This window comes from Talpa europaea (genome assembly GCF_964194135.1).
Source record: "Talpa europaea genome assembly, chromosome: 12".
NCBI classification, from domain to species: Eukaryota; Metazoa; Chordata; class Mammalia; order Eulipotyphla; family Talpidae; genus Talpa; species Talpa europaea.
The window spans coordinates 27,575,477-27,601,359 of record NC_140079.1 but is presented as its reverse complement, the minus strand read 5'-3'; the positions used below and the strand labels follow the sequence as shown (position 1 = coordinate 27,601,359).

At 45.8% G+C, this 25,883-nt stretch overlaps 1 protein-coding gene across 3 annotated transcripts in view; it reads right to left on the bottom strand.

Annotated features, from left to right (window-relative positions):
• The window catches only part of FLI1 (Fli-1 proto-oncogene, ETS transcription factor), a gene marked incomplete at both ends in the record, with an annotated part of 119,845 nt that overhangs the window by 52,944 nt on the left and 41,018 nt on the right, over nucleotides 1-25,883 (bottom strand). The window contains one exon of one of the 3 annotated variants that reach the window (XM_084251095.1): nucleotides 7,017-7,064. The exons of the other annotated variants lie outside the window; for them this stretch is intronic. Of the gene's footprint in view, nucleotides 1-7,016; nucleotides 7,065-25,883 lie in introns of those variants that run through there. 3 annotated transcript variants of the gene reach the window in all.

Sequence of the window (25,883 nt, the reverse complement as noted above, 5' to 3'; positions counted from 1 at the left end):
CACGGCTGCCAAGGAGGCCTGTCCCAACTGCTTTTTGACTCATTTTCCGGGGGGCAAGTTATGCAAAGTGGATGGGTTCTCTCTCTGGTAAGCAGGGAATCTGGACTGGGGGACCCTCAAGAGTGTGTCTACTTGTTGAGCCTGTAGACTGGGACTCTCAGAAAGCAGGTTGGAGAGGGGGAGGCCGAGAAGCCAGGTCCCACCCCCTGTTCAAAGAGCGCCATGGCTGAGCATGCGCTTACAGGGTACAGGTAAGATTCTCAGGAGCTGCATGGAGCAGTGGAGCTATGAAAGGGCATGTGTGCAAGCATTTATCTTGTAGGCGAGGCCAGGGAGACCCATCCAAAGAATTAAGTATCAGCTTAAGAGCACACAGAGGAAGGGTGGGGCCAGGGCTGTGGCCCCAACTAATTTCAGTTTCCTTATCTGTAAACAGGAATAAGAATAGCTTTTTTCGGAGTTGATAGGTGGACTAAGTGAGAAGCTGTATGTACAGGTGTCTCCAGCTTGCTAGATATGCCCAGCGGTTTTCTTGGGGGCCCTGGGGTGTGCTGGTGTAACCCACACAATGTGGGTGGGAGGCTGCTGGCCTCCACAGGGCATAGTGCTCTGTCATGCTTTCTTGCCTGACTCCTTGAGATGACAGTTTCCTGTCTTAATTGTGGCAATTCAGCCTGCGCAACAAGGGGTCTGGAATCTCAGCTATGTGGGTGGGGACAAAAAGGGAAGACCCTCTGAAGGAGGTGGTCTTGTCTTCCCTCACACACTGTCCCAACAGCAGCAGGCAGGTTTGATTCGTGGAGATCCCACATTGCAATGAATTGCACTTTCCAGAAATCTTCTACCAATCAAAGCACAGCAAGATTGTTCTATTATTCCAAGTGTCATCAAATCGCAGGGACCCTGAGACATGGAACAAGGGCATGGTGCTCCCTCTGTCACATAATTACACCAAATTAAATTGACCACTTTTCAGAAAAGATAATAACCTATAATCTAGAATTAATTTAGAGTCTATAGAATCTAGAATTATACAATTCTGCAATTGTCAGGATAAGAAGGAATAATACCTAAATAAGGGACCAGGAAAAAGACTAATTAATACAAAGTAAAAATCAAAATCAACAAGCAACTGTAAACCAGAGACACACTACGGGGGCAGAGGGAGGGGCAGGGAGAGGAAGAACTAGGGTCAAAATAAGGGGGGGGGTGCAATTGTATGGGGAATATAACCAAAATGAAAATGCATACATTGTGCAAAAATGAAAAATGATGTAAGAATTATATAAAATAAAATATTAATTAAAAAAAGAAGAAGGAATAATACACAAAAATGCTTACAACACTCTCTGGAACATAGTACGTGGCAACCAATAAGCGTTTGCTAAATTCATCATTAGTGTTCAAGTTCAGTCTCTTAGGCCACCTGTGAAGGCCGAAACTGTTCCCTTAAGATTCATATATTGAAGCCCTAACCCCAGAATCTCAGAATGTGATGGTATTTGGAGGTAGTTCTTTAAAGTGATGATTAAGTTAAAATGAGAACATTAGTTTGGGTTCTGATCCAATGCAAAGTGACTAGTGTCCTTATAAGAGGAGGAAACTTGAACACATGGATACAGGGATGCATGTGCACAGGGAGCTCACGTGGAGAGGCAGTAAGAGCCAGCCGCCTGCATGCCAGAGAGGCCTCAGAACCCCACTGACACTCTGACCTTGGACTTCCAGTTTCATTTTTCAGTAGAAGCTTCCTTTAGAATATAGTTCACAATTCAGTCAAGTAATAACACCCCAGGGAGAGAAAACTCTGATTTATTCAAGAACATTCACACTTCTTCTATCCAGTCTGTGCCGGGTCCACACATGTGTGCTTCCCTCAGAATTTCTCTTCCAGACTCTTTCCTCTGTGACCACACACCTCCCCACTCCTCCCTGTGCAGTCCACCTTACATAGTCCCTGGTCCAACCAAGGTCCCTTGAAAGCTGTAAACATTTCTGTGACCCTGCGCAACTCTGCTGGTACCTCTGCGAGCTCACTCCTACCTACCACGGCTTTGCCTCAGCTGCCCCCGTGCCTCTCATGATACCCCCGGCTGCACCTCCTGTCCAATGCTCACCATTCTCGCTGCTCCACCAAATGAGCCCCACTCGGAGCAATTCTGTGTCTTAGAGCTTGCTAGCCTGGTGCTGTGAGCATCATTTCTTTACCCTCCTACTCAGATGCCAGTCCAGCTCTTCCCATTTTGCTAGATAAATGAGTTTTTCCTTATCCCATGAAACCCATCCTGATCATACCCTCTGACTCACTGAGCTTCTAAAAACCCAATGAGAGTACTGCTTGGAAGACACACACACACACACACACACACACTTTTCTGTTTGCAATCATGGATTAAACAAAGGACTCCCTAATTTTTCTGGTAACAGTGTGAAGGACTGAATCGGTGGTTGATGGAGGTTGGGAAGAGAGAGAAGATAAAGGAGAACTCTTCCCTCTCTGGCCTGCTAGACTGAGTTAGAAAATGTAATATGGGCAGGGGTGAGGGGCTGCTAAGTAGTAATTACAGATTTGGGGAGACAAGTCCCTAAGCAAGGTGATCTGAGGCCTTGGTGAAAAATTAGAGTTGCAGAGAACATTTTATGCCAGGACATAGCTACCTTTTTGCCAGACAAGGCTGAGAGTTACGAGAGCATCCCTAGACCATGCCCTTGACAAGTATGCCACCACCTCTATGACAGGCAGGGCCAGTGAGGAGCCTTCGAGGTGGCTCTGAGAGCAGCAGGCACAGTGAGGGGAGACGGACATGGGGCGGGAAGAGGCCAGCTTGGAGTATGGCGCTAGGTGACAGACGGACAGACTAGTGTGAGCACAGTGTGCACTGTTGCGGGCTCAGGGAACTCAGCAGAGGGTAAATAGATGTGGTTGTGGGCCCCAAGGTGCTGCTTTTATCAGGTGAGGAGCTGGCAGACATCTCAACTGCATACTTGAAGCTTGTCACACACGTGTAGCATGGCTATTGCATGCATGTCTGATAAGGCTGTTTACTTTTACTTAAACTCAAAGCTTTTTCATGTCTTGAAACTCTTATTTGCACTTAAAACTCTTTACAGGCATAAGTACATTGTGGGTGTTCCAGAATCTTTCACTGAGGAAATGGCAAGTATTTCACTTTGGGCGGATAGACAGAACATGTAACGAACACCAGCATAAGAATTCACCAACCATCCTGAGTGGCTCGGTTCCTTCAGTTTTTAAAGACTTTACTTCTACAGATGAGGACACCACACTGCTCCTTTTCTTCAGGGGACACAAGGTATTCTGTTAAAGACTGCTTGAGCCCAGTTTCCTTTGGAGCATGCTACACAGAAATTGACTTCAAAGAGGGAAAGACAGAAGGTGTGGGCTTTTAACCCTGGCTGGTGTTGAGCTCTGGGGTTTCTCCTTGACCCAACAGCTGCCTATGTGAATCTTGAATTGGTTAGGAATTTGGTTCTGAGGAGCTCCCTTTGCTCTGCTGAATGCTGGGAAAGCCAGGCTTGTCATTCCCAATTTTCTAGTCCTCAGGCCACTGAGTGTTAGATTCAGAGGGAGGCACATAGTCCCTTGACTCCAAGCAATGTAGTGGCCCAGAATGTTAGTGCCCCGCTGGGCCCCTGTACCAGAGAGCTCAGGCAAGGCAACTATTTGGCAGAGTGAGTTCTGAGCTATCAGACAGCCATAATGGCTGGCTTAGTCAGCTTTCCTTCCTGAGACGCCCTGCTGGTCCAGGCAGCAGCAGAGGTCCATGGCCATGGGGTACCTGTCCTACTTGGGACTCTCCTTCCTGCCCAGTTTGGAAGAGACTCATTTATAATATACCCAGGGTGCTCATTCTAGAAAATAGAGCAAAGTAGCAGACAATGATCAAAACACTTATTAAATAGATTCAATTATAAGCGTAATCTAATTTAATCCTCCCAGCCATTCTAATGAGGGAAGTATTTGTCACCCGTTTTTTTAGATGAGAAAATTGATATTCAGGGAACTAACTAACTTACTCAGGTTACACAGTGAGTGAGTATGATCTAGGATTTAAATTAAGGCCTGCTCCTGGGCACCACCCAAGTCGACCCTCATCTCCCTGAGGGTGACTTGTGTTTACTGAACTTCAAGCACAATCTTCAGATTCAAAGAGATTTGAGTTTCCATCCCAGTCCCATAGGTCGCTTATTAGTGCACCCCCTGTTGAAATTTTTTCACACACCCTGAACCCCTTTACTCATGTGCAGGTTGGGGCTAACAGCTATAAACACTGAATAAGGACACAAATCAAACACTTAAAATTCTTAGGGCATATAAACACTTCGGTTTTTTTTAATTTAATAAAAGATGCCCAATGTTGAAGGCTGATGTGAGAAACTGGAGATTGAGTAGGATAGGGGAGGAGATAAAGCCAGACAGATACCCGCTTTTCCTCTGCATTGGTTATTTTAAAGGAACCAAGATGCCCAACGTTCAAAATCAGCAGGTTGCAGATAGAAGACTTTGAAATGCAAATTCCACGGGCTTCTAGAGAATGGACCTTACTCACTGATTCCACTCTTCCTTTTCAGACCAGGGATGTTCCATTAATGCGACAGCCCTGTCTGTCTTTCTGGCTTCTGAATTCTGGCCTCTAGGTGGCATAGATAAGGCTCTGTTAAAAAAGAGTGTCAATGGGGAGAGGAGAATGGCACCTACTCATCTTTCTGTTGACACATGGTGTGCGCAGTTAACACCAGAAATGCCAAGTGTATGTCTGTGAATTCATTAATAAAAAAAAACCCTGCACTTATTTTAGATTTTGTCATCTAAATAACATTACCTTCCTCTCTCCCTTCTTCTCTCCCTCCTTCCTTTTTTCCTTATCACAGGTATCTTCCAACATTTCTTTTCTTTACATTAATTCAAATGTGGTTCACCAATGTGCATGTCAGTTGAGTGACAAGGATGTGTTCAGAGCATTGCCGCAGTGGCTGATTAATGTATTAATGGCAAATAAAGGATTGCAAAGCTGAACCAGAGTAGCAAAGAAATATTGGAGAGGGTATGCTGAGGACTTGGCCATTCTATTCAGGAACACAAGAGAGAAGTTTCTGCTGTCTTCCCTGCTGCAGAAATAAGGACACACAAACCATCCACCATTATGAGCCAAATGGAGTTAGAGAAGGAAAATTTCAGACTGTTAAGGAGAGGAACTCTTTTCCCTCCTCTCAGCCTTACAACTGGACTGAGCTTTTGCTCCTAGTACAGAGAATGACCCAAGACATGGGGCCCCAGAAACACTAATTCGACATTGATTCCTCTTTCTTCCTTTCCCTGGTCCTGCGCTGAATCTGTAATGACACACTCTGTGGCTGGTGGTGAGTCCCAGGAGGCCAGACCAGCTATCCTTGACCCCCAGACCAGGCCTCTGGATCCAGCTTCTGCAAAGCTGATCTCTGGGTTCCCGCAGGCAGCACACTGGATTTGGCTTTTTATTACATTTTTTGCATAATGATATGAAGTCCCTTCTCTTGCCAGCTAGAGCATACAAAATGCAGACAAGATTGCAGGGAGCAAAGTGCTCTGTGTTCTCTGCTTTTTGGAAACCTGTGGGCTCTGTGGCAGTGGGAGCATTGGGGTAAAGGCTCATGACAGTCACATCTGAATTATCATGAGGTGGTGGCTGCTGTGAATTAATTCAAGTCTTGTGCTTTTCCCTCTGCTCTCATTGCCAGTTATGTGTTCCCTTCTTGCTCATTATTTCCATCCCCAGAGGGCACTTGGAAAGGGAAGGAGGAGTTAAGTTTTATGAAAAGTTGGATAAGGGAGACAGTGGAAACATCCATCAGTCAGCAAATATTAGCTGAAAGCTCCTCCACACGGGCACACTGCAGTTGCCACCTGCACTCCTAGCTGGCGGTCTGCCTTTCCCCCAAATGACCACAGCAATATTTCCAATCTTTGCCACTCCCCATCATCAACAGGCAGGGCCTACTTCCCTTCCCTGGAATCCAGATAGGACCTTATGACTATCTGCGCAGGCGGAGGGTGGCAGAAATGACCTTGCATGACTTCCAAGCGTAAGTGATAAAAGGTGTTACGACTTCCACCTGCTTCTTGTTCTCTCTTGGGCCTTTGGTCCTTGGAAGCCAGCCACCTTGCTATGAGGAAGCCAAACCAGCCAAGCAGGGGAGATGAAAGGAGCGGCCACAGGAGAGGGGCGGAGGCCAGGAGCCACCGGGCGCCAGCCCTCCACCTCCAGACTCGACTCAAGGAATCTTCAGATGAAGAAGGTTGAGACATGGACATAATAGTGATTTTATGCCACTAGGTGTGGGGGTAATTTCTTATGTAGCCATAGTAACTGGAACATCTTCTTTCACTTTAATCAGCAACAAGAGCCCATATTCAAATGACACAGAGCATCCTCCTGTGAGTATCCTTTTCACAAGGTCCCTGACCCTGGATGGCAGCAACTGGCACTATGAGAAACTGAGGCAAGAAGCAACTTCTCTAGATTCAGACAATGAGGGAGAGCCAATTTCAGCATTAAAACCTGACTCCTCTGATAACCATACAGTGCAGTCACCCCCAGACAAGCAACAATGAGAAAACAAACTAGGACCATTTTTTTTTTAAATTAGAAAGAACAGAACTAATATTATTTGGTGACATGAACTTGAACAACCATTACTCATTGAGCCTCTTAAGATGTTAGTTAGGCTCCTCATATTATTGAAAAGGAAAATGAGGCTTAAAGAGGCTCAGTACCTGCCTTAGGTCCCTCAAAAGTGAATCTCTAAGCTGGTAGCCTGGCTGGTAGCCTGGCAGCAAAATTTGCCTCTTCCCCCAGACCGTCTCCCCTTTGTTAACTCTATTCCCAGGCTGTGTGGCACAACCAAGTCTGCCTGGAAACTCAGGGAGCTTGGCTATTTTCTGAAGTATTTTACTGAACTTTGCCCCTTCTCTCCAGTCCCCTGACTCCCTCCCTGTCACTTAAATCTTCACTGACTGGGGAGGGGGCTTCTGCGGTGGATGACCCAGAGAAAGGCCGCCGGCCAAGTTCCGGGAAGATGGAATTAGCATCCTTTGCAGATGAAAGTACTTTATTTAATGGAGTTTAATAAATTAAGGGAATGAGCCTAAATGAGTTCAGAAAGAGGGTCTCTGAGCTCTGGAAGGACACGCCATGTAACAGAACCCAGAGCTGCAGCCTCGGTTAATCAGTCTCCCATTAGCTGCTTCTCCAGGTCTCCTGTGGGTATTTACCTTTGTCTGTTGACTTTGAGTTTTCACAGTCACTTTTTTGACCATAACCACATTTAAAGGGCATCTCAGAAGATCAAAGTTAAATTCTCCTCCCACAGAGAATGATTTTACTGCTGAAAAGAAAAAAGTGCTGAATATGGAGACTAACAGACAGGAAAGGGGACTGAAGGCTCGTGGGAACCCCAAGAAGGGAAAATGGTACAGAATGCCTGACATACTGTTTCTTTACTCTAAGTCTGACCATTCTGCTTTTTCTCAGCGACAGTAGGGACAACAAAAGGACCGGCAATGATCTGTTATGGAGCATTTGTTGCATTTGAAAACCCGGGAGCAAGCTTGGATAAGATAAGAGGGGGGTGACCTGACCACACAGGTGGACCGTCTGGAGACAAGGCGCAGGGCAGAGTGAGGTAGATATTGAGGTTCACTCTGGCTAGGAAGATTAGATGTTCTCTTCTGTGCGATGGAGCTGGTATTCTCGTGCTAGCTCTGATGGGTCAGGAGGGTTCTGTAGTGCAAAGGGACCGCAGTGAAAAAAAAAAAAAAAACTGTCATCTATCAAATCAGTGCAAAATCCAGATGCCATGGAGGGAGCCGGCAGGGAAGGAGCAGTCTTGGGAGTCAAGAGCAGTCAGGGAGGGGACCTAGTCGCCAGCAGAAATGGTTCCCTGTTTGTCACTGTCCTTTGCTTGCACTAGGATTGCCCTCAGCATGATTTCACAGGGGTGGCGAGACCAGCCATGGAATATATCCATCTGGGTGGCCAGATAACTGCTGCTGAGTCCTTCCTTTCCTTTCTCTGCTGGGGGAACTAAAGGGTCAGTGGTTGGCATGCCAGTCAAGGCTCTGGGGTGGTGGTACCCTATGCCATGCAGGTGGCTTTATATTTGAATGTTTTCTCTGAATTGGAAAGCGGTTTTCTGACCACAGAAGCAGGGGCACATAAGGTTCGTTGAAGATCTGGGCCTTGCTGGGCTGGAAGCAACCTCTTTCCCACAATGGACCCCTAGCCCAGTTTGCTGCAGAGGCTAGCAAAAGACAAAGGGCAAAGAAAACCAAGCACCTCTATGATCTCTTCACCCCAGAGGGTACTGTTTTAAAAATCTATTCCAATAAAGGCATCGGCTACCAGCCTGGACAATGCTGAGCTTTATTGGCTATGCAACTTGAGCAAATTACCTAACTTCTTGGTTCTTGGAAAATTTTAACTGTCTTCTATCAGACGTTTAACGCTCTTTGACGCTGATGAATGGCCGCACTGCCCTGACCACAGAGAGTTGAAAGCTTGGAAGAAGCGTCCTCCGTGGGGAGCGGCTGCAGCGTGTCACGAGTCTGTATTCCATCCACTGCAGAAATGATGGAGTCAGGATAAAGTTCCTGAGCTTCTTAGTGCTCGAGAGTGGGAACCCTAAGATCTGCCCTTGGGGTCTGGTCTTATGGGTCTGGCTGGCAGCAACTGAGAGGCTCAGTCTGGGCCTGTGGTGGAAGGAGTTACCGGAGAAGGGAGGGGTGGCAGTTCAGATCTGAGACAAACCCTGTTTTCTGCTACGACAGACACTGGTCCACCAGGGGTGGAGAAGGCGCTTCCTGAAGTTGCTATAAGCTCCGGGGAGATGAGAAGTGTAGGTGGCAAGTGCCCTTGGGTACTTCTTTGACTCCTGGGGTCATGGGAAATTTCCCATCCTTTTTCTCAAAGACCAGTTCTGCCTCCAGAGAGGAACAAGTCAGTTGTGTTCATTGTTGTCATCCCCAGTTGCTAGCAGTGCTTCTGGCACCTGGCAGGTCTACAATTGCTTTTTTTAATGGATAAAACCCCAGAATGTGATGGAAATACAGATGTCTCACCCAGCACCTCCAGTCCTGCCCCTCCCACGTGCCAAGAATTCCTATTCTTTCTCTGCTATGAGCAATTCCCATTAAGCCTCAACACCGCCCCCCCAAGACTTGTCCACCTTCTTACCGGCCACATCCAGTGACCATTTCTTGTTCAAATTTAAACACAAAGCTACTGACATGTGCTCCTTGGCCCCCGCCCCCCAACAAGCACTTGGGGTCCTGTTCCTAGAAGCTGTGATCTTATCTGGCAATTTCCTCATGTGACAGTTTCCGTGGCAACTGGCGCCCTCATCATCACAGGAAGCCCAGGAGGAGACATGTACACAAGGGACCCTCTGCTCTCTTCTCCCCGGCCCTACCCAGGAGCACCCTCGTGGGAAGACGAAAACCACTCCAGCCTCTAGAAGCGGGGTGCCGACCTTACGCACACAAGTCAGGACATATGTCCCGAGCACCAGTGGGGTGGTGGGAGGGTGGGGGAGACTGGAGTGGGGGTGGTGCCATTTCACCCTTATGGCAGACTAGGAGTAGCATGAGACTTTTATTTCACATCCACAAAGGGCACTGGGAAATGAGGAACCCCCAGACTCCGTTTCCCAGTTCTTAGTGGCTATTTCCTTCCCATGCTGGTGACCCCTAGTCCTGTGTATACAGTATTTCCAACTTTCACATCTGGATGAACCATTCTCCTCCAAGGTGTTTAGTTCTTTTGTGGCCCCAGAGCATATGGTTGCCATATTGCTGCACGACTCATGGCTACGACCTTGAGGATGGGTGTGTGACGGGGAGGCGATGCCTGGGAAGGTCACTTTCTGGCTGGGTCAGCAGCCCTGGGGCCCATATCTGCCTTTTGCACTTGATTTTGTTCTGCTCCTCTGTTCCTTTTCCTGTTCATTTTTGCCCTCTGGTTTCATTCACCTGTATCCTGCTCCCATTCCATCCCTCTCTCTTGTTTTGCCTCCTGCATTTTAATGTCCTATTTAAAATAGTTTCTCTTCTTAAGGTATAAGATCTTCCAGCCTTCGTAGCCTTGGACACATACCTGATACACATTTCCTTGAGTGTTCCTATGGAGAAGTCTACTTTCTCCTTTGCTGAATCCAGCTGTCCCTGCATTGAGTAGGGACACACCCTCTGCCTCATCAAATCTTATTTATTCATCAGGCCTTCATGGAGCAACTACTGTGTGTCAGGCATTCACCTAGGATCTGGAGACAAAGGTAAATGAGACTCAAAAATTACAGACCTCCCCTCAACGACCCAAGTCTCAGGAGAAGACTGACTTCGATGGCAATGTTGTGTGGGTTGGATGAAAGAAGAGTGAGTGAGGGGCAGAGGCGAGGTCTCCTGAAGAGGTAGATGGAAGGGGACCTCTCAGAACACCTCAGTTCTCCCATCCCTTTCAGGAAGTTTCCCTGCCCATTCCAGCCCACGGGAACCTCTCATTCTGCTGAAGGCTGTAGTGCTTTCTAGATCTACCTCCAATTAGCACTTTAATCTAGATGAGCTCATCACATTGCTTTAATTTTTTTTAACTTTTGTCCACTGCAGTTTTTCACAAGTTCATGTTCTCTCTCTCCAATTGAACTGTAGACCCTTCAGGATGGATTTTCTTTGTGGTTTATCCACAGACATTATTAACACGTATTAAGTATCTTGGCTTCCTTTTCCTGAATGTGGGTACAATGATGGAACCTACTTCAAAAGGTTGATGGGGGCCTCCCTGATGGTGCAAGGAGTTAAGTATCGCACTATTGAACTCTGCAGCATGAGTTCAATCCCCAGCCGGCCAGGGAGCTACCCACATGGCACAGCAGACCTCTCCTGTTTCCCCCGCTGCTCTCCTCAGCAGTGTACTTCAGTCAGTCTGCCTTTTCTGTTTCCCACTCTGTCTCTAGTGAATCCTCTCACCCCCACACCTCTGGCTTGTACCCCATTTCTTGTATGCATAAATAAATAAATCTTTATGGAAAAAAAAACAGGTTGATGGGTGGATGAGTGATTCATTCCTACAATGTCCCTTCACTGAGCTGTCCTTCTTTTTTGAGATGTAGCTTCTGGAGCCAGACTATCAGGATCTGAATTCTACATCTATCATTTGTTACTTCTTTGACCTTAAGCAAGTTCTTTTATCTCTCTGTGCCACAATTTCCTTTTCGGTAAAATGGTGATAATAATAGTGTTCTAACTCATGCCTGTCATACAGGAAGCGCTCCTAAAGCTTAATCTTCTCATTCTCATTCCCAGGTTCGAATATAGGAAGAGTGCTTCATTCTCTGGGACTGTTTCTTTACCTAGATCATAAGGGAATGGACCTGGAGAATCTGCCAGAGCCCTCCCAGGGCCTCAATCCTAAAATCTATTAGTGTGTGATCCTACAATCCGATGTGATTGGGTCAAACCTGGTGTATGCCTATTGTTCCAGAAAATACTTTTAATAATGCTTCCTCTTGCTGTCTAGATTCTCCCAGTCTAGAGGGTGCATCTGTGGCCATGCCATCTCTGAGTAAGTTTGGAGATCTCTAAGTGTCCTCACTTCATGGCCCCACCAATCGTCATCCCTGATCTCCCTTCCAGGGAGGAGGTAAGGGGAACCGAGGACAGCCTGGTCCACACACAGAGCCAAGCACCCGCTCCTGGAGCTCAGACTCCATCTCCGGTACACAGCTGGCCTTGCACTTGGCAGCCACCCTCCTAGCTGTCGCCCACGGGTTGGCCTTCATCCTTGTTTGACTTGCGCGCCAAACCTAGGCAGTCTGGCATGGGGGCCTCCTGTCTCTCGGCATCCATCGATAGGAAAAGCAGATACTTTGTGAACAAGTCCTGCCGTGATATTCCAATGAAAACATCTCAGTGGGATTACATGGAGATATTTTCTTTGTCAATCTCAGTAAAGTTAACTGAACAGAAAACCCAGTTGAAACTCACTGACAGTTCCTGGGGCTTGGGATTTAGTTACTCTGTAAAGGGTACTAAGTGTTCGACTCTTGGATGCTTGAAAGAGCCTGCCTTGCCCAGTAAGAAATCATGTCTGTCTGTCTCAAGGATGTGTGTCATGGTGGCAGTGAGGTTTAATCATTGACATAACAAAAGCGTATGGAAAATGGGAAACTGACTTCCAGTTGGGAATGCTGGGAGATGTCCAAAAACCTCATCAAAAAACTTCTCATCTCTCTTTTCCTGCATAGAACCTTTCCTTTCAGGTCCATTGTCAAGACCTGTCAAGTTCTTACACTGCTCCTTCTGCTTGATTTCCTGCAGGATTGGGATCGCCCACATTCATTACAGGCTTGGTGAATTTCATGTGAAGGCCAAAGTCAATGATGTCAACTTTCCCAGTCATACCCGTCTCAGGAAACTGTGGGAGCTGATGCCTTTGGGGGACCATTGTGGTCACCTTCCTCTTTCCAATTCTGAATCAAGAAAGGTTTCAGATCTAACAGTCTGAATGGCTCTTAAAAGGTGTTGAGGGTCCCGGTAAACAACAGTGAAAGCATATTCTTCAGTTTCATTCTTATAATAAAATCTGATGAAGAAAGAGTTTACATAAATTCTTTTTTGTAGAAAGAAATCAAACCCTTTAATTTGGCACTATATCCCAGTGTGGGTCAGTAGAAATTTCTGTGATAGGAAGCATTCTAAAATCTGTGCCATGTCATATGGAAGCACTGGCCATGGGCAGCTACTGAAATGTATCTAATGTGACTGAAGAACTGAGTTTTCCAGTTTTAGTTAATTTAAGTTGAAATAACTCCATGTCACCAGATGGGTGACAGGGGCCACCAGGTTGGCCAACACAGGCTGTGACAAGACACCTGGGCTTGGTGGCCAGACTGCTCAAAACAGGCAATGGACATTTGTGTATTTCTTTAGTGCATCCTGTCTCATTAGGAAATCACGAAACCTATTTGTCATCAAAAATCATTCCTTATGGGCCTCCCCGGTGGTGCAGCGGTTGAGTGCTGGACTGCAAAGCTGCCCTCAGCCTCTGCAGCGCAGGTTCAATCTCCAGCCACTGGCGAGGGTCCCACATGGCACGCAGACCTCTCCTGCCACACCTGCTGCTCCCCTCAGCAGTGTATTTCGTCGGTCTGCCTGTTCTGTTCCCCACTCTGGCTCTGGTGAATTCTCTCACCCTCCCTCGCTTCTGACTGTACCCAGTGCTTGTATAAATAAATAAATAAATCTTTTAAAAAAATCATTCCTTCGTTGATGCATTCATTCATTTAACAAATATTTATTGGACACATGCTTTGAACCAGGCACTGAGATAAAAGTCAATGGAAATTATTTCAATGGAAAAAACACCACAGAGTCTTAATACCATTTGTTGATTAGTTTGAAATTGGAAGATTTGTAGAAACTTCTCGTCCACCCATCGGGCTCTCTCTGTGCACAGGGTACCGATGAATAGATACATACAAGGCATTCACGAAGCAGCTGCATCAAGTCAGCTTGCTGTATCAATGGGGCCTATACTCATGATTAGAAGGTGATGTGAGGAAGGGAGGAGGGGAAGGGCTTGAATTAAATACGGTGGGAATTGTGGAATGGAATTAAAATGAAATAAGAACAAGGTCTGCAAGAGAACTCTGGAAACTATGAAGCATTGTTCCCAGGAGCTTGAGAAAACAATAGGGATGAAGGCTTCCCCAGGCACCCCTGTGTGGCATGTCAGAAAGTAAATCAAGCAGCTGACCCATTGCTTCTTGAGAGGGTGGCAGGCCATGAGGAGAGATGGCACAACCAATAACCAAGGAAGGGGGGTTTCAGGGGGCAGAAAGCAGTGAACTGAGCAGGAATCTGACCAAGGGGCCAGGTGTTAACACTCCACTGACTCAAAAACTGTATGGTGAGGGACTTTCCTGGTCATAAATAGCCAGCAAGGACTTGAATGAAACATGTCATGCCCTCCTCTAAAGAGGGGACAGCAGGCGAAGAGATAGAGACTCTCCCCCTGTGCCCCCAAAGGCTTGTTCCCATAGAGTTTGGAAGGGCACTGTCTCCACTTAGTAAAACATGGTGGCTCTCTCTGCGGAGGCCTAAAGTGTTGCCTGCACCTGGGGAATCTGCGGAGCAGTGGTAGGGTCCTGCTGTGAGATGCCCCTGCTTCCCACTGGCATCCAGCCAGTGGGGCTCCGGAGTCCTGAACCCCATGGACAGGGTGACTGTACATTAAACTGGAGCTCCAAGATAATGCTCATGGCCCTGAAACATGCGGCTGGTGCTTCTCAAATGGCAAGCCCCAGGGAGAGCAGCAGCCTCAAGGGCATAGTCTGGTGGTTCTGGGGTGCCACCTCTGTCTGGTAGCCCGTCCCTTTCCCTTTGGGTTAACAAAATATTTGCATGAAAACAGGATCTTTGCTGCCTGAAACTTCTTCTCCACTGCTCTTTCTTTCTATTCACCCTGTTCCCAAGCTTCCCAGCCTTGGCCCAAACACATCTAAACACCTACCACACCAACTCTGAGTGGTGACCTCCAACTTTCAGGATGCTCAGATGATCTTACCCCTATAAAGGAGGATTGTATAATATTAATCAACTCCAGGACCCAACTTCCAACACTTGATGGTCTGATCTAATTGAGAAAGATTTGATTCAAAACATTTTCTCTTGGTATCCAGAAGGCCTCACTGAACTACAGTTTTAAAGGTTTCCCTCTAACCTCCCAGCAGGTTAATTCTCCTAATTTATTTTTAATTTGGGCTAATGTTAAAAAATTGAATTTTCTAGAACATTAATGGGGGCAAGTAAGGGAAGGGATGGTGGCTCAGAGTACAGTCACCAGCCTGGGAGAAACAAGGGTGGCTGTTCTTATGGGGCCTTGCTCTTTGACAACCCGACATCATTGAAGGATTTCTCTGGCTTAATTTCAGGACACCCAACAGGCCACTACTTCGGTGAGCTCCCCCATGTAAGATCCAAAGGGGAAAGGGAATAGATGGAAAAGACATTGTCTTTGATACCGTGATCTGTTGTGCTAAGACATTTACTCTCTAGGCCTCCGTGGGTCCCTATATCATGGTGCACAGGCTTCAGTTTAAAGACAACCTCTGCACCCTCTTTTCATGTACACACACATACTCATTCCTGGATTTTGATCTCAATATACAGTTTCTCCTTTGACCCGCGTGTTGAGTCAGAGGGTCTCTTGGGAGCTTGTTCTCTGCACTTACGGAACACAGACACACACAGAAATGGTGGCAAGGACACATCGATTTGCTTCTAATATCAAGGCAAGTGAATCAAGGCCCATGTGTGCCTCACCGGGAAAGGGGGGGAGGTGGGGGGGCAAGAGGCCCAGCTAGAGGTCTGGCCAGGCCTGATGCAGCTCAGACGTGGCCCTCTCTGCTCCTGCAGCAAGAGGAAAATCCTGTCAAAATGGCTTAACGATCTTCTAATATTTCCATGCAATTAAGGCCACATCTGTCTCCCAGGCCCCCGCAATCCTTTGCTGGTGCACAGACATGAACCAAACAGTCTGTCTTGTCGATTTGGAAGGTAACAAAGAGCTCCATTCATAACTGTAGGCACTTTCACCGTTATTTTTTTTTTTTTCAAAGTAAAATAGAGTTTTCACTTTGAGAATAACCTGTGTGGCAAGCAAGCGAAGGATTTTTCCCCCCTAATAAATCAAATTCAACAGCCTAATAAAATGCTGGCTCCCACTCTCCCCCTCCCCCACCCCCTCCCACCCTCTGGCCCTGCTCTCTGCCAACAATCTCTGAATTGAGAGTAGTGGGCATGTCCAAGAAGGTAGGGAAGGTGAGCTGGGAGCAGATGAAGGGGATTTAAACACCTTTTGAATGTGCCATGAGCTTTTCTGGTAGATTAAGGACTAGAAAGGGGGTGGGGAGACTGGGTAGTCTGGTAGATAGGCTGCCTCTCTCCCCACTTCCACTTTACCTACTTTCTCAGCCTTTCTAGGCTTGTTTCAAAATACTCCTTTTCTTTTGTAGTTCTCTATACACCCGTACCTATCCCCAAGCATTGGGTAAACCTGCTGCTTCCTTCTTTTGCATGGGGAGGAAGAGGAGCACCTTGCTCCTAAGGACAGAGCAAGGGCTGGGGCCACACCTGCAGGCGCTTGCCCCTCCTCTGAGCGAGGCTGAGAGATCTCCCCGGTCTTTGAAGCCTCCAGGGAGTGAGTTTGCAGGAGATAAGTGCTGATAAACATCGAGTTTGGTGCTTATCCGCAGCAAACACAATCTTTTGAGGTTCTCTCTGCACTCATGGGCCAGAGAGACTCTAATCAGAAAACAGAAGGCAAAATGCAAAACCAAGCAATATTTGCTGATGCTTTTTCTTCTTCTTTTTTGTTTTTTGTTTTGTTTCAGTCCACACACTGGAAAGCCAACCTATATACTATACGACAGGAGGCTCCAAAGAAGAAATGCTGTCCTGGGGCTCGTCTGTGTTTGACTTTTTTGTTCTGACATCAATGGAGGGGATATTTTCAGTTCTGGACATTAAAGAATGAACCAAACATTGATAGCCATGACAAACTACCTATAACATTTTCTTTTCCAAAATGCTTTTTACAGGCGCTGCACTATCTGCACCTCATGATAACTCTTCAAGGGAGGACAGATGAATTACAGGTAAGGAAATGAAACCTGCATGGGGTTATGGGATTTGTTTCATGTCACAAAGCTTGAAGTGGGGGTGCCAGGAGTAAAGCCAGAACTGGGTTCTGTTCATTCTACCCAATGCAGGGGATCACCACCAAGAAGATACCCAGAAGTTGGAGTGATCTTGAACCTGAGCATTGTGCCTGGAAGCATTTGGAAAGCTTGGGGGAGGCAGTGGATGAATTGAGGGTGAGGGGGACCTCTGAGTTTTGCAGCACTTGAGTCATGCAAGAAAGCCAGGGCTTGGCTGCCCTCTATTTCAATGCATTGGTTAACCTTATTTCTTGGTATGTGGTGTGAGCCAGAAGCACATGCAAAGGTGTAGTACAAAGTTGAAAGAAAACTGGAACAAGGGATCTAGAGCTCTGATCTCTGCTCCGCCAGTGTCCAGCTCTGGGATCTTAAGCAAGGGTTACTCTAATGTTCCATTTCCTCTTCTATAAAATGAGGGACAGGAATGAAATACACCTAAAGCACAAAGGTTGAGGCAGGAGGATGACAGTAGCATGTAGAATGTGTGCTCCCCCGAGCATATTCTCTAAGAATTATACAACCACAATGGTAATATTATGGTAAGACACTGACATGCCTTGTTAAGACTGAGATGCGAAGTACAGTGCTGGAACTTGGCTCTGCTATTTATTACTCCCTGGCCCCAAAGTTCTGTGTTGCTGATGTGGGAGTCTTTTGCTTAGAGATCTTTTGGTGCTTATTTACGTACATAAAGATAGCAAGTTATTTCCAAAAAAAAAGTATTTATTAAGCAAGTCTGCTCCTGATGCCAAACCCTCAATACTACATACACATAACTGTCAAGAAGTCATCTGCCTGGGTATAGAAAGTACCCCCCCCCAACACACACACAGACCAAAACCTCACAAGTAACGTTATGGCAAAAATAACTGAAATTTAACCTAAAAGAAAGTTTGCTGAAGTAAACAGTTGATTTATCCTTCAAATAATTTGTTTAGGGAATCGCAATAAATCCTCACTGGCCGCTTCTAGGATGAAAAATGAAACTGTGGGGTATGGTGAGGCAAGAGGACTCTTTCTCTGTTGAAATTATATTAATAAGTATGTGCTCACATGTTATTTATTTCATTAAAAATGAATTTTAAAAGAGGGAAGGGAAGAGCACAAGGACTAGGGTGATGGATCATGGGTGCTGTGGTGGTGGGTGAAGTATGGGGATGACACCTGGAGGGGAAAAGCTAAATACTGTCCCAAAATGAATAACAATGTAAGAAAATAAATAAATTTAATTTTAAAAAGATGGTTTTTCAAAAGTGCACTTTGTTCAAGGCTGAAATCATGGTTTGGAAATTGGGTGCTGGAGAAGATTGCTCACAAGGATTTGTACAAGTTGTGGGACTGGCTACCATGAGGGGGAAGCACCCTATTGCAGGGACCTGACGCTTGGGGGTGGAGCCTTCTGCAGGCTTGCAGGGCAAGCCATCTGTGCCTGTCATGCCAGTCTCACCGCACCTTGCTTTGTGCTTTTGTTTTTCCAGTTCCCAGTTAACATGGTCCTGAGGACAACATTGCTCGGGATTCCTGTTTTACAGAGGAGGAAGTAGAAACAGGCCAGTCCCCGGGCCTCCTTCTCTTCTCTCTGTTCTTTATTAAGAAATATTTCTCCTCTTCCATTGAGGGCACAGCACATCTTTATTGCATAGCTAGTTGGATCCAAGAAATTATATTTGAAAAAGGTCTTTGAAAGTCCTTGTCTGTTTAAGATTCAAATCTACTGCAGATATGTGCCTCTTGAGCTCAGAGAGACACCCCATACTCTTCTAAGGGTGTCTTCTAGTGTTTAGTGCTTTAAGTGTTGAGTGTCTTAAAGATCCTTTAGAAAATATTTGGTGGAGTGAGGCGAGGGAGACTCAGCATTGTCCTCTGGTTGGTAAAGTCCTTTGGGACACAGACTAGGGGCTGGATTGGTTTGGGGTGCTGAGTCAGGTTTACTTCCAATAACATGAGGCCTTTGTCTTTTTCATGGCGCCCTCCATACACCTGCACACACACAGATACCCACTAGTGACTGTGCATTTTTAAAACTACTAAACATTTCAATACAAATATTTAACTTATGCAGATAGAACTATAGCAGAAAGTCTGCTCATAAACACAGAGGTAGTTATCTTTTCTAGAATCAGAAAAAGAGTCATTGTTTCTAGTTTTCCTTTGATCATATATACAGTAGTGCTGAACATTTGCTTTAGAAAAACAGTAAAAAAAAATTAAGTATATTGGAATATTATCAGTCATAGGACCCTGTTTTTGATGGTTTAGCTCTAGTGGAGATTTTTATCTCCAGTACATGCTTTTGGGTGTGTCTGAAATAGGTGTGTTTCAAGAATTCTCTTCAGGTTTGTGCATTCACCATTAAAAGTGCTCAAATGACAACCCTATTCTGGATATCAAATCAACAATCAGAATTTCAAGTACTACAAGCCTGCTGCTGAAAGTACATATCTTAAGGTTTCATAGAAGCCAAGGGCTAATGTCACCATCAAAAGCTGCAGCTTATCAGGTCACATCACCCCTTTCAAACTTAGGTCCTGGGTGCAGGAATTGTTACCAGGTCTTTTTCTAACAATTTCTAAGGGATTGTCCTGCATATATCAAATGAATATGTATAGGTCTTTAAAATGGAAAGCTAAGAATAACGTACTTATGTGGGGTAGAGGTGGGGACCTGGGAAGGGGGGGTAGCTGCATGCTAAGCTCAAGTGGTTTGCATTTCCTGTTTGTGGGGGTGGGTGAAAGGTTGAAACAGGAAAGTCTCCACCGTAAAATATACAGAAAGATGATGCCCATGGAACTGAGATTTGGCCTCTGGGTACCAGAATGAAGTTTAGTGTTCATGTAACAGAGACATCTCCATAAAAAGGGGAGGTACCCTATTCCCTGCCCCACCTAATGAGTGGCCAGGTGAGGCTATGTAACAGGGGAGGCAGATGGACTCTGGGACACATAGAGAGGGGAGACTCATGGAGAAGGTCTCACTTGCTCCTCTACTTTGGATTTGCACCAGGAACTTGAGAGACATGAAAGGAGACACGTAGAGGTTCTTGGAAGAGATACTTGTGAGAGACACGTGGGGAGGCTAATGATGGTAGTTGCTATTTGATTTGTGTTTTGATTTTGCTCATTTTACTTCAGACTTGCCTGGCCCCTTTCTCCCCCTCCTTGATCCCTCAAGGAATTATACTAACTACACAGTCACAAAGTTCTAAATAGGAGGTCAGCTCCCTGAAAATGAAAACCAAATGGTAACTTAGAGGGTCCATTCTTTTGACTATATTTCTCCAAACCTATGAAATGATAAATTCATCCTAAATCTTTCAGTGTGATTACCCTTAGGTTATCACAGAGGAATATAAGTATACGACAAAGATTCGAACAAAGTCCTGGGCTACTTTAATTCCTATACTGGTTCAGGCTCTGCCTCTCTCTCTTTTTAATAGAAATGGTGGAAGATCTATTTTCTACACTGATTTCCCTCTATGCATACTATAGCAATTAATAACAGATTTTTAGATCTTTTATAGCTCATATATGCATCTTAATAGGAGCCTTTCCACTCTTATAATCTTACTTGCTCACCACAATAAACTGGAGAAATAGGTAATATTATTCCTGTCCCCCACTTTGTTGATGAAGATAGGAAGCCTCTGAAAGTCTAAGACCTCATTCCTGGTCACAAAGCTGGTTAGTAGAACAAAGTGTACCCCAGCTCTCTTGATGCAGACACCTGCCCTATCCACAGGGTCCTCCCTTCTCTCACACACTCCATGCCCCCCAAACACTATGGCAGTGAGTACATTTATTTTTCTCATGTCGATGCCATTTTTCTTTCCCTTTTGATCTTGCTCCCTTAGTTCAAGTGTAAGCAGCTGTAAAGCGAGATCCTTATCTGTCCTTAAGTTACCATTTTAAACTGGAAGGGACTCATCAGAGGCTCAGAGACATTGCTGATTGATGGCATGCACTGGACACGAGGCTGCTGGTTTGGACATTTTAAAACTGCTCACTTCCCTCAGTGACACGGTGTGCCTAAGCAGCAGCCCTCACTGCCATTTTCTCAAAACCAGGAAATGAAACTGGCCACTAAGAGTAAGTGACCAACAGTCAGCGCATTAGTGCAAACCAAGCAAAACACACCAAAATGCAGACTGTGTGGTCACAAGGACCCACACGTTCAATTTGCACCCATCCTTGAAGACACATAACCTATTTTCTTTCTCTCCCCCTGGTTTTAAATGAGTTCAATTGTGTGCCTATTCTCACACAAAATAATATGTTCTTACATAAAAATCATCTGTAGACATGTCTTTCGCTAAATCTCAGGCTCTGAGCATGCACAGATAAGGGTCTTCCCCTAAAGTTTTAAGTTGAATGTTTTGAGAAGGACAAGGCAGTGCTCCTGACCATGCAGGAGAGCACTACTTTTTCTCACATTTTCCTTTCTGTATCTTCTTCCTCCCACACCCCTCCTTTAAACTTATTCAAATCTCTGGAAAATGGCATTAAGGTTTTTTTTTTTCCCTCTGTGTATGACACAACGGTGTTTTCTGGACCACTAGGGGCTCAGGAAGCCTGTGGAGACATAGGTAAGAGTACTCTGAACCCTTGCATCTTAGCAGCAAACCCGTCACCATCACGCGCTCTGACACCACCTCCCTTCACCCCACCCCATACTGATTGCTGCCCAGATAGGAGGAGCATGTGGGAAAAGAAGCCTCTCTGAAAAGAGCCAGTTTCTCCAGCCCTTTTCATTCAGATAGGCCTGACAAGAGGGAGAGAAAATAAAAGACAAAAATTCTTTGCATATGAATGCACCAAGATGTGTCTTTCTGGGTACCTTTGTTCCATTTGAAAGGAAGGGAGGCGGCCAAAGAGACCAGACTAATTAGACAAAGACAGATGGGCTCATTGGAAAGAAGTCGGCTGGATCCTGTATTTGTACAGCTTCAGGAATTTTCAATGCACACCACAGCATCTTATACCACACATGACGTTCCTGCCAACTGAGTCCAAATGACAAATGCGGCCTTGGCATCATGATGGTGACACCCAGCAGATCCTGACCCAAGGGTGATTGCTGTCTGGGATTCCCTTTGCTTATTATCACATCATCATCATCATCATCACCATCATCTTCATCATCTTTTGTGGTCAAGGTTCTTGTTTTTATAGGAATCCTGACCTAAAAGCTTGGCTGTGTTCACTCAGTGCAAATCAGGTTAAAAGGACTGAGGGGAAGCCCAGGAAGCTTGTCACAGAAATGTGTGCAGAGATGCTAAGAGGCCCTAGGAGTCCTCTTATCTTTTCTCAGCTTCCGGGACCTGCAGCATCAAGATCACCTGAGGTGCTGATGGAACTTCTGGGGCCATTGCAGATCTAGTGATGTAGAACCCCAGTGTTCCCCACAAAAATATGAACACAGAACTTGTTTGCATAGAGCACTTTTGAACATCCTTCAGACACATTCTGGAAGCTGTGAAATACCTTAATAGACTCTTTATCACAAGTCATCAGAGGACACACCTCCTTGGGTCTCCCGCGTCTCTTTTCCTGCCATAAACCACCTTAGTTATTGTGAGAAGGCAGCATGGAGCCTGGGGCCACAGCTGCTGAGGTGATTTATGTTTTTCTTTTCCTTTGGTTATCAGTTGCTTCTTAGAATCACTGCTTGTTACACTGGAAGCAATGTAGCCTGTTGCTCCTTCCCATCTTTCTCATGCAGGTGGAAATGTCTTATCTCAAGAAGGGCTTTCCTTGAATGTACCAATCTAAATTATATCCAGTCCTAACTTCTTTTTCTGCACACTCTTTACCTTTCCTTCACGCTGCATACCCCTTTTATAATTATGTATTCATTTGTGCAAAAGTACGATTCATGTCTCCAGATAAGTGTCACTAGATGAACGTCACTGGGTTGAATTCTATGAAGGGAGATCCTCTGTCTGCTTGTTCACCTGTGCACAGAGGACTGCATAATGTGTGGCGGACAATAAGCACACAGTAAATATCTGTTGCATGAATAAATTAGAGTTTGAATTTAGCGGGTCATAAAGAACACGAGACCCAAGTATTTAGACTCACAGTGGTTTTACCTGTACATCAGAGTTTCCCTGAAAGCTTTTAAAAAATGCAACAATTGTACCCGGGTTCTCCTACATGGGAAGGGAGGGAGAGGCCCACAAGAGTAATATAAGCAAGCACTGGCTTAGGAGATGGAGAAAGGAGGGATCTGCTGAGTTTTATTCTGGTCTCTTCTGCCTTGCTACAGCTTTTGGTCACCTCTCTCGGCACTTTATTGTGCCTAAATTCCACTGCTTGGGAAAATGGGAGCCCCATTCTCCACTCCAAAATAACACTCTAAAATGTCTACTTAGCATTGTGCAATCCTGAGAGGAGAGGCAATTTAAAAGTCCAAATCATGGTTACTATTTCTAGCACTGTGGGTTTCTAGTGCATGGTCTTGGGTTTTACCAAATGATTTTTGGTAAAACTTCACTAAAGAAGCATTGTTAAGGACATGGCCCCTTTAACAGAACTGTTAAAGGACTGTTCAATTTGTTAACCACCCTTTCTTACTTGACCTCTTGTTTTGTGGTGCAAAAATTACACAAGCAGACCAGTAGACCGTTAGACGCACATGCTGGTTCCTTGGTGTTTGTCTCAGCAACATCTGCCTGCAGCTAAGCAATCTGATGAAATGAGAAAGCACCTCTCTGCCACCCCACAACCAGGTCTCAGTGCTCCCGCCCCCTGGGCAGCACTGCAGCACCGCTTCACCCAGCCTAGGCTGTTAGTAGCACAGGAAGCAGAGGGCATGGCTAATGTACATGTCACTGTGTGGCTTATGGTCACAGCCTCACCCTACCTTTCGAGCCTGCACAGGCTGCAAGAGCAACAGGAAGCAGCCAAGGGTATATATATAGCCACATTGTGTTTATCCAAAGGTGCTGTTTTGCACAGATGATTATGAACTTTTTTACTGGGAGAGGACATGGCATCTGTCTTTTCCGCAAGGCCACCTGGGGTGCTTGTGAAATTAATCACTCCATCTGAGAAGGAAGAGGGACAGTGCCCCTTTTTGGCTTCTTTATTTTCAAGGTGAACAGACCAGCGTGCTTTCTTTTCCAAAGGATTTCCGGATGCATTCAGCCAAGGCCGAGAAAGGATGGGAAACAGCAATGGAAAAATGCAGAATTTCCATGAGACTCTAAATACCACCATCTGGGAAAATCATTCATTCCATAGATTGCATTCCCTTGCAATTCATTAATTAGTCTTTGCTTCCCCCTATTATGTCCCCCCACAAATAAATGCATCCTTTCTGCTGTAGTCTCACAGGGTCTTAGGCCTCAGTCCTCCAAAACCCACCAAAGGCAGAGCCCACAGAAGAGCTGAGGGTGTCTAGGCTTGAAGGACCTCACAGCACACATCACCTTTGTCCACAGACAGGAGCAGACAACAGGAAAGGAAAGAGGTCTTCTTTCTATCACCTCCACCCCCCACCCCAGCAGAGCCCTTCTCCACGGCTTTGGAGCTGGCAGTTAATTCATCAACATGTTCTCAAGGCTGGGGCATGACTTTAAAGTTATGATTTACCCTTTACCACACTGCTTTCCCTTGTTGAATAAACATCGACATGAATATTAGGAAGAGTGGAGCTCCAGAAATCATCCCGCCAAGTGGGTGTAAAGGCTTTGTTCTGAAGTGCATGCTGGGTGACCTGGGGGAAATCGGGAAACGTCTATGTGATTCCTCTGTAAAAATGCAGATTAATTATTATGGGGTTGTCGGGACCAGAGGAGAGAACAGAAGTGTTGTTAGCATAGTGTGCACATAACCAATGCATGATGTATGCTGGTTAAGGTCGAGGTTGTAAGAATATGAAAAAATAGAACTTTGGAGCAGTAAGAATTCTGCAAGGTCTAGTCTCTGATTTCAAGATTCTCAGCTTCTCTAAGTCCTTAAACCCTTTGCCTGGCTCATCCAACATGGACAAGCTCTGTATTGTGAGACTAGGGACTGGGTGTTTCAATCCATTTCCTCAGATCACTCTCTAACATGGAGCCACTTAATAAATGTGACACCTAAAAGTGTTGGCTTTTCCTATTCTGAAAAGATATTAAACTTAAAGAGGCATTTTGGGAAAATGGGTATTCCTTTAGTGCAAATTTTCTGGAGAATGGTTGATAAGTTTTTCCAACTTGACAGTCTGGCCAGCCAATGCGTGGGCTACATTCTCCCAGGCTGGTTAGGAGTCCTCAGTCTTTTTTTTGTTTGTTTGTTTGTTTGTACATGCACTGGGTACAGTCAGAAGCGCGGGAGGGTGAGCGAATTCACCAGAGCCAGAGCGGGGAGCAGAGCAGGCAGAAGGACCGAAGTACACTGCTGAGGGGAGCAGTGGGCGGCAGGAGAGGTCTGCGCACCATGCGGGACCCTCCTCCGGTGGCCGGGAGCAGCCGGGGATCGAACCGGCGCCGCAGAGGCCGCGGGCAGCTTCGCAACCCAGTGCTCAACCGCTGCGCCACCGGGGAGGCCCAGGAGTCCTCAGTCTTGAAACAGAGCTGACGGTTCTTGTTCCTATCTTTTTTTTGGGGGGAGGGGGGGTTAATTTTGTATATTTTTTGCATCATTTTTCATTTTTGTGCAATGTATGCATTTTCATCTTGGTTATCTTTTTAAGAAAACATGGTAGGTCCATGTTTTCTACTTGGTACCAATAGGCGAAAGGGAGTAAAATTACTGCAACAGGATTGCTGTGGAGCCTGCTGAATGGACCCACGTTTCCCATGGAGGTCCCCCAGGTGTCAAGTCTGATCCTTTTCTCCATCCCATCTCCTAATTGTCCTGAGTCCCAAACCATTGCTCAATTTCATTACTGAAAGTCAAGTACACAGTGGCCAGGGCCCAAGCCTGAGGCTGTGTGTGCCTGAGATTAAGACTTTTATCTGATCTCAGACAACTTGCAGAGGAAATCCTGTTCCCGAACTCAGAGCCTGAGCCACAGGCTGCCAGCAGTGCTTCCCTCCCACCTGCGAGATAAATCAGGACACCTGAAATGTGAACATGGCTCATTGTTTATATATATAATAAGCTCACTTCCTGTCACTCTATTAA